This window comes from Rhinolophus sinicus, chromosome X (assembly GCF_036562045.2).
Source record: "Rhinolophus sinicus isolate RSC01 chromosome X, ASM3656204v1, whole genome shotgun sequence".
Lineage (NCBI taxonomy): Eukaryota > Metazoa > Chordata > Mammalia > Chiroptera > Rhinolophidae > Rhinolophus > Rhinolophus sinicus.
Window position 1 is genome coordinate 112,486,065 of NC_133768.1, and position 10,067 is coordinate 112,496,131.

General features: G+C 37.1%; 1 pseudogene; it reads right to left on the bottom strand.

Moving 5' to 3' along the window:
* Positions 1–291: 291 nt before the first annotated feature.
* LOC109437095 (protein SET) lies at positions 292–1,408 on the bottom strand (annotated as a pseudogene).
* Positions 1,409–10,067: the final 8,659 nt, after the last annotated feature.

Genomic DNA, 10,067 nt, shown 5'->3' on the forward strand with positions numbered 1-10,067 from the left:
TTTTATTTTTTCCCCATAGAGCACAGAGGTGTTGATTCCATAAAGTTTTGTTGGGACAGGAAAGGATATAAGTGAATTTGGAATAGAAATGGGCAGAAATTCTTTTCCCACTGTATTTTGCTCAAGGTATTCTCCACCCTACCCCCCAAAACAAAGTGAGAACCATGATGTAAGGGAGTGAAGAGACCTCAGAAACAGGGCAACTGAACCCAAGAGGGGGGGAAAAAAGACTGCAACTTGCTTCAGATACTGGAGAAAATTTTAAAAAGAAGGTTGGAATCCATCAGTGTTTCAGGAGTCATCTCATCCTTCATCTTCCTCTCCTTCCTCCCCCTCATCACCTTCATCTTCTTCGACTTCATCCCTCTCCCCTTCTTCATCAGTATCTTCCGATCCTTGTTCATCATCATCTTCTTCTTTCTATTCTTCTTCTCGTTCCCCTTCATCATCCAAGTCAGGAACCAAGTCGTACTGTAGCGGATTTGGCCAAATATCATCTTTGATGACTTCTCCTAACTCATCTGCACCTGCATGAGAATGGTGCTTAAACCAGGTAAAGAAGCTCTCAGGTTCCTCGCGCTGTCTTTTCCTGCGGGCTTTATTCTGCATTTCACTTGAACATTTCATCACACCCTTTCCAGATTTCCATTTGATTTCAGTGGACTTTGAAGATGGATACCACTCTCATTCAGATGAAATTCTTTGGAGAGAACTTTATTTTCGAAGTGAAGATTTTCATCAAAATAAAAATCTGTTCTGTAACCTAATTTAACATCTTCAAATTCTGTCACTTCAACTCTTGTCAAATAATGCAGTGCCTCTTCATCCTCTTCCCCAAGCAGTGCAGACACTTGTGGATGGTTGACACGTTTCCCCAAAATTTGGTATTTTGGGGCAATCAATTCTGACCTCGTCTGAAAAAAAAAATGGTTGGCAGAGTTTGTTACATTTCTGTTCTATTTTCCAAATCTCCTCACTGGCTTGTTCATTAAGTCTGTTTCATTTTGTACTTCATCACTATGTTTAGTTGCTTCTCACTGTTCTTTTTCTGAGATCGATCTCATTCACCTCATCGTGGTTGGAGTTGACCTCCTTTTTACTGACTTTGGCCGCCAGCGTAGATGGGGTGCTGCTCACGGTGGCGGTGGGGGTGGGAACAGGGAGAGAAGGGAAGCGAAGAGGATGGGCAATGGCTTCCCCTTCTGCCACACACACGTGTGGGCAGCCTGGCTGCCTCCTCACAGTGCCCGTTGGCTTTCCCTCCCCCTGGCTCTTGCGCGCACTGCCACCGCAGCCTGACCGCGAGGTAGGGAGTGGGGCAGTGTGCCACCCTGCCTGGGCTCCTGCTTGTGGAGGAGGGACCTCTGGGCTCCCTCACTCACGCTCCACTCTCCAGCACTCTGCTCATTCTCCCAGAGCCACCTCCACCTCCCTCCCCATAATTCTTTTTTTTTTTTTTGGTTTTTGTGGGTTTTTGTTTTAATTTTATGCACACCTATGTGTATTCATAAAAACACATGTAAATATATAGGATTATTTTTGTGTACTTCTTTCTACGTAAGCGTTGTCATATGGTGTGTGTCATTCTGTAACTTCCTTTTTGTCACTCAGTGTTATATTCTGAAGATATATTCATATTGATACATATAGCTTTAATTATTTTGACTGCTCTGTTGCATTCCACTGAATATGCCATTTTTAAATTAAATTTATTGAGATAGCATTGGTTAATGACATTATATAAAATTTAGGTGTACAACACTATAATTTGATATTAGTATACTATACTCTATTTGTACTCACCACCAAAAGTCTAATTTCCTTCCAGTTACCATTTGTTTGACTCCGTTTACCCAATTCACCCTCCCCCACTCTTTCCCCCTCTGGTAATCATTGTTCTGTTGTCAGTATATATGACTTTTTTTGTTTGTTTGTTTGTTATGTTTTTGTTTTATATTCCACATGTGAGTGAAAACATACTTTTTTTGTTCTTTGCCATGTGACTTATTTTGCTTAGCATAATACCCTCAAGATCCATCCATATTGTCTCCAATTGCAATATTTCATCTTGTTTTGGCTGAGTAGTATTCCGTTCTCTATCTATCTATCTATCTATCTATCTATCTATCTATCTATCTATCTGTCATCTATCATCTTCCTATATTACATCTTCCTAATCCATTCATCCGTCAATGGACACTTAGGTTGTTTCCATATCTTGGCTATTGTAAATAATACTGCAGTGAACATAGGGGTACTTACATATATGTTTATGAATTATTGTTTTCATTTTTCAGGTAAATACTCAGAAGAGGAATTGCTGGGTCATAAAGCAATTCTATTTTTATTTGTTTGAGGAACATCCATACTTTTTTCCATAGTGGCTACACCAATTCACATTCTCACCAAATATGCACAAGGGTTCCCTTTTCTCCACATCCTCGTCAACACTTATTTCTCATATTTTTCTCCTCTCTCATCTTTTAAATATTTTTATTTTTAAATTACAATTGACATACAATATTGTATTAGCTTCAGGTGTGCAACATAGTGATTAGACATTTATATATTTATATAACTTACAAAGTGAATCACCCAAATAAATCTAGTTCCCATCTGACACCATACATATTTATTACAATAGTATTGACTGTATTTCCTATGCTATACTTTATAATAGGCATTCTAACAGGTGTAAAGTGATATCTCGTTGTAGTTTTGATTTGCATTTCCCTAATAACTAGTGATGTTGGGCATCTTTTCATGTGCCTGTTGGCCATCTGTGTATCTTCCTTGGAAAAATGTCCATTCAGATCCTCTGCCAATTTGTTAATCAGATTGTTTTATTGTTGAGTTATATGAGCTCTTTATATATATTGATATTAACCCCTTATTGGAGGTATCATTTGCTAATATCTTCTCCCATTTGATTGGTTGCCTTTTCATTTTGTTGATGGTTTGTTTTGCTGTGCAGATTTTTAGTTTGATGTAGTCCCATTCATTTATTTTTGCTTTTATTTCCCTGATTTTTGGAGTCAAATTTACAAAAACACCTTTGAGACCAATGTCCAGAAGCTATGTACCTATATTTTCTTCTATGTATTTTATGGTTTCAGGTCTTATATAAAAGTCTTTAATCCATTTTGAGTTCATTTTTGTGTATGGAGTACTATAGTGGTCTAGTTTCATTCTTTTGCATATGGTTGTCCAGTTTTTCCAACACCATTTATTGAAGAATCTTTTTTTCTCCATTGTATATTCCCGGCTCTGTTGTCATAAATCAGTTCCCCATAAATCTGTGAGTTTATTTCTAGGCTCTCAATTCTGTTCCGTTGGTTTGTATGTCTGTTTTCCTTCCAGTACCATACTGTTTTCATTACTATAGCTTCAAATATAGTTTGAAATTGGGAAGTGTGGTACCTCTGGCTTTGTTCTTTTTTCTTGGCATGCTTTGGCTATTTGGGGTCTTTGGTGGTTCCATGCAAACTTTAAGATTTTTTTTGGTCTATTTCTGTGAAAAATGCCATTGGGATTTTGATACAGATTGCATTGAATCTGAAAATTGCTCTAAGTAATATGGACATTGTACCAATGGTAGTTCTTCTAATCCATGAACATAGAATATCTTTCCATTTCTTTGTGTCTTCTTCAATCTCTTTCAATGATGTCTTCAATGTAGTTTTGTTTCAATGTAGTTTTCAGCATACTGGTCTTTCAACTCCTTTGTTAAGTTTATTCCTAGGTATTTTATTCTTTCTGTTTCAATTATAAATGGGATTTTTTTCTTCATTTCTCTTTGTGATATTTTGTTAGTATGTAGAAGCACAACAAACATTTGTATATTGATTGTATGTCTTTCAACTTTGTTGTATTTGTTTATTATTTTTAATAATTTTTTGGTATAATCTTTAGGGTTTTCTATATATGAAATAATGTCATCTACAAATAGTGATAGTTTTACTTTTTCCTTTCCAATTTGGATGCTTTTTTTTCTTTTTCTTTTTCATGCCTAATTGCTCTGGCTATGACTTCCAGTATTATGTTGAATAACAGTGGCTAGAGTGGGCATTATTGTCTTGTTCTCGATCTTAGAGAAAATATTTCACTTTCTCACCATTGAGTATGGTGTTAGGTGAGGGTTTGTCATATATGGCCTTTATTATATTGAGGTACTTTCCTTCTATACCCATTTTATTGAGAGTTTTTATCATAAATGGATGTTGTATCTTGTCTAATGCTTTTTATGCATCTACCATGTTTCCCTGAAAATAAGACCTGGCCAGACAATCAGCTCTAATGCGTCTTTTGGAGCAAAAATTAATATAAGACCCAGTATTATATTATATTAATTACATTATATTATATTATATTATATTATGTTATATTATATTACATAATATTACGTAAGACCCGGTCTTATATTATATTATAATATTATATTATATTACATTATATTATATTATAAGACACGGTCTTATATTATAGTAAAATAAGACCAGGTCTTACATTAATATTTGCTCCAAAAGACACATTAGAGCTGATTGTCTAGCTAGGCCTTATTTTGGGGGAAACACGGTATTAAGATGACTGTGTGATTTTTTTTTTGTTTCATTTTGCTAATGTGGTGTATCACATTGAGTGATTTGAGGATGTTGAACCATCCTAGAGTCCCTGGAATAAATCCCACTTGATCGTGGTGTATAATCATCTTAATGTATTGTTGCATCTGGTTTACAAGTATTTTGTTGAGGATTTTTGCATCTGTGCTCATCAGAGACATTGGCCTATAATTTCCTTTTCTTGTGATGTCCTTGCCTGGTTTTGCTATTAAGGTAGTGTTGGCCTCATCAAATGAGCTAGGAAGCCTTCCCTCATCTTCAACTTTTTGGAAGAGTTTGAGAAGGACAAGTATTAAATCTTTTTTGAATATTTGGTAGAATTCACCAATGAAGCCATCTGGTCCTGGGCTTTTTTTTTTTTTTTTTTTAGGAGGTTTTTTATTACTGTTTCAGTTTCCTTACTAGTGATCACTCTGTAAACCAAAATTAATTATAGGCTGTAATAAAGAGTGAAAAGCATTTATTTGAGCAAAAGTAGCTATAGCCTGGGAGACACAGATTCAGGTAGCAACCTAAATGGTGTTCCCCCGAGGCTAAGAGGCTGTGGATTTTTATAGTAAAAGTTTCCACCCAGGTTCTCAATTAGGTCCATTTTATGTAAATGAGGTATTTGCATTATGCAGTTCTGTATTACATCACCTATAAATCCCATTGTGTGTTCATCACCCAGAGTCAGTTCTCCTTCCATCACCATATATTCGATCCCCCTTACCCTCATACACTGTTGGTGGGAATGCAGACTGGTGCAGCCGTGATGGGAGGCATTGTGGAGGTTCCTCAAAAAATTACGAATACAATTGCCGTATGACCCAGCAATTCCTCTCCTGGGTATCTACCCAAAAAATCTGAAAACATTTAGAGATAAAGACACGTGTGCTCCAATGTTCATTGCAGCTTTGTTTATGGTGGCCAATACATGGAAACAACCAAAAGGTCCATATCCTTTTCTAGGCTCAAATCCCATGTATAATATTGCCTAGATTACCATTTACATATTACGTGGGCACCTTAAACCCAATGTACTCAATGCTTGTTTTTTCAGTGTTCCCTCCATATCTCAGAAAATGACACAATTAACACCCCACATCTAGTAAGTCATTAAGTCTTATGTATTCTACCTTCCACCAACCATCACTTTCCTTCATCCACACTGTCCCTATTTTGGTTCAGGCCACAAATACTTCTCATCTGATTTAGTGACAGATTGTATTGCACTTTATGCATTTATATGTATATTTATTCTACTAGACTGTGAGTAATGAGAGCATAGGACCACTCATTTATTCATTCCACTACCGTGTTTCCCCAAAAATAAGACCTAGCTGGGCCATCAGCTCTAATGTGTCTTTTGGAGCAAAACTTAATATAAGACCCGATATTATTACATTATATTATATCATGTTATGTTGTGTTATGTTATGTTATATGATTATATTGTATAAGACTGGGTCTTATAGTAGAATAAGACCGGGCCTTATATTAATTTTTGCTCCAAAGACACATTAGAGCTGATGGTCCAGCTAGGTCTTATTTTCGGGGAAACACGGTAGTATGTACTGAGGGCCTACTATGTGGCATATTGTGTCACATTCATCTCTGTGTCTTTCACATCAAGTATATTGCCTGATATTAAGTAGGTACACAATATGTTTGTTTTATTGAATTACATTGAAACTTGCTATGTTACAGATGAGACATGACCTACCAAACTTACACAGCAGGCTAGGATACTGAATTTACATTTTCTTACTCTTAGTCCAGCTTTCTTTCCACAGGACCACCTTGTCCCTCCCTTGTACCCCTCTATACTCTCCCAGGTTATTTTTTTCTCTGACTTTTCTATACCATTCTCTCATTATTGGTGATATTAGTCCTATATTAGTTTGCCAGCTCCTGTAGAATAGACAATAATTATCGCCATCCCTGTAGGCTTCTTGGTTAAGAATCTATATTTCCTTGGCATTGTCCTTCTTCTGGCATCATCACTGCTGAATCAGGATGACCACAGGTCAGCTTTTCATCTGGCACTTCTAAAGAGCTCCTCTTGTCTTCAGTGGAATATGGCTAGAGCTGGTCTCATATAGGAACTTACAGGCTCTCAAACAGATTTGGGCTGGATTCTGGGAAAAAGAGAATGAGGACACATTGTCAGCATTTATACAGAATATGTGTTCTATGCAGACAGAGTATGGGTTATAGTTATAAACTGAGCGAATTTGATATTTGACTCCGTTTGTGGATGAAGATTCTGATAATGATTATTTTAGACACGGTATTGGACTATCATACAAAGTTGGTTTTTCATGTATAGTCTATTTCCACTTGCTACAATTTAGGGAAACCTAAATGAGCTTAGTACATTCTAGGAAAGTGAATAAAACATATGGGTGGTGCCTTCTAGAGAACATTTCTGCTCCTAACTTGTTTAGGCTGTAAGTGTAGGAAACCCTCTTAGAATGGTTTATAAAACATGTTGTTTTCACATCTTTGTATCTTTGCTCATTCTGTTATCTCTGCATGCAATGGTTTTTATTCATTATTCTATTTATCAAATATTTTCTGAGCATTATACTGAGTTTGGGAGATTCAGTGATGGTTCCTTTTGCAGTTCATCCTGTCATCATTTCTGTTACCTCTTGGCTTTTGTACATGCTATTCCTTCTGGCTGTGATGCCATTCTCATCCTTCAAATGTGTATTTTCATATTACCTTTTCTAGGAGGCATTCCATAACTCCCTCAATACTGGATTAGGTGCATTTCTTCTCTGCTCCCTTCCATAGCACTTATTCTATATTACATTTGTCTATTTGCTATATTCCCTACTAAATTATGAGCCTCTTGAGAGTAAGGATTCATTTGTTAATTATGTGTTAATTAATAATATAATTATTATACAGTTGACCCATGAACGATGCAGGGCTTAGGGGCACAGACTCCTGCACAGTTGAAAAATCTATATTATAACTTTTGACTCCCCAAAGACTTGAGTTGCCCTCGGTCTCTACAGGAGCTTGGTTCCAGGAACCCCCGTGGATACCAAAATCCACAGATGCTCAAGTCCCCTGTATAAAATGGCATAGAACATTGTGTACAGTCAGCTCTCCACATCCGCAGATGCCCAACCATGGATCAAAAACAGTACAGGTGTTTATTGAAACATTCAACCTGTCTTATGTTAAGAGAAGTGGAAGCAGTATAGAGTTGAAGAAGAACTTGATGGGCAGACAGAGTAATTTAGACTTAATGCTCTAGAAATTAGAAATAAGTTTTTGAACAGAGGAATAAAGTGTGAAAATAAGTCACATTTAAGGAAAATATATTTGGTATATATCTGTTCAAATTTAAAGTGGGACTTTAAAAAACAATAAAAGGATTTCGAATTGAAATTATCTCTTACCTCTCCTAGAGGCTACATTAGGTGAGACAAATTTCTTAACATTCATTATCTACTGTTCATTGAACACTCACTCTATTCCAGACATATGATATACCTTTTAAAAGACCTTATTCAATCTACAGTTACCTATCATGTAGGTATCTCCATTTTAAAGATGAAGAAATGGGCTCAGAGAGATGAAGTGAGTTGCCCAGAGTCAGATAGCTCATAAATGAGAAATAAAAATTTTAAGTCTGATCTGTTTGACCTGAATCTAGTAAGTACAGTGCTTGGTACATGGTTGATGTGCAATGAATACCTGTTGAATAAATGGTGAATGAATATATCAGTAAATCTATCCTCTGCTGTGGATGAATTTACAGATTAGCTTTAATGGTTTCCATGATCTTGATAAGATCAAGTCAATGCTTAAGAGTAAGGAAGAGGTTCGAGCCACAAAGGATAATTTACATAGGAAAATCTTTTGACTGGAAATTCTGATTGGGAAGAGGTGTGAATTTGTTCAGAAATTATATATATAATACATATACACACATATACATACACATCAACATAACAATTTGACACACATACACAAGTGCATGCAGACCCACACACGCATACTTGTTTTTAATCTCATGTTTTCCTTTGTTTTCTTAACCCCCCTGAGAGGGTGTAAATAGAATGTCAGAGCTAGAAGAAACCTTAGCAATTACCTAATCACATCCCCTCATGTAAACGTAGAAATTGAGGCACTAGAGGAAAAGTAAATTGCAAAGGTCACACAAGGAGTTAGAGTAAGATTAAGAATCTGAGTTTCCTGACTCACAGGTTTGTTTTACTCTGAACTGTCACCATTTACCATCTCAATTTTATCGATGGGGTAACCAAAGCATCCTAAGAATGTTGATGGTCAAGCTCCTGCTACTTTTCCATTGAAGCAGGACTTGAAATCATATCTCTTTTATTTTAAATATGAGGCTTGTTTTCATCCAAGTGCTTTTGTCTGGATGCCCAGAAGGAAGACCCCTTTGTACTGAATTAAATAGTGGACTGAGGATAATTTACAGGAAGCTTTGGCCTTCGCTTTAAGTGAAAATGTCCAAAGCTGCTTTATTTTCAGAAGCCTGGCAGTCCCAAGGAGGCTCCCTGGAGGCAGGGATTCTGTCTGTCTTCCTTATTGAATCCACAACACCTAGCACAAAGGAAGGCACTCAAAAATATTTGTTGAATATATGACATATTAAAGACAGAAAGGAAAGTAGGTTGGTTAATGGTTTCCCAATGGATGATGGATGGATAATCATTATTAGTGCTGAAAAGTGGGAATGAATGTAGAAAGGAGGTGGAGAAACCTAAAGACTCAGGAGAAGAGGTCCTTTGAGCCAGATGGGGCATTAGTTCGTCTGCTTTTCTCAGCATGAATAGATCCTTTCCTCAAGGTAAGCCATACAGATTAGCTCTTAAGGACCCCAGAATTCTTTCTATGCACAGATTGCCATTCATTCCAGCCATCGTCTGTGTGTGTGTGTGTGTGTGTTGAGAGAGAGAGAGAGGTAGATGGGGCCCTTGAGCTCCCTCATAGGTTCCAAGTTTGAGTATGCCTGCTAACACTCTCAGGCTTTCAAACTCCCTTCTAGGACATGCCCCATAGTACTTGGATCTTATACTAAATGACAAGGTTTCTCTCCTTCAGAGAAATACCAGACTGGATTTGTGGCTTTCTCTGGATTGGCTTCTTCTGAGTCAATGTAGTGTTGTGGAAATCACAGTACCCTAAGACCAATTAAATCAGAATCTTTGGAGGTGGAGCTGAGGAATGGATTTTTTTAAAGCTCCCAGGTGATTGTAATACTCAAACAGGGTTGAGAAAGCCCAATCACTTCATTCTATAAATGTGGATACTGAGGCTCAGAGAGGGGAAGTGACTTATTCATAACCACACAGTGAGTTAGGGACAAAGTTAGGAGAATGAGAATCCAGGTCTGCTCACTCCTAGGCCAGAGTTCTTGACTTCATACAAGCTGCTTCTCTCTCTAGCCTGTGCTGCCTCCTGGACCTTTGCTTTCCT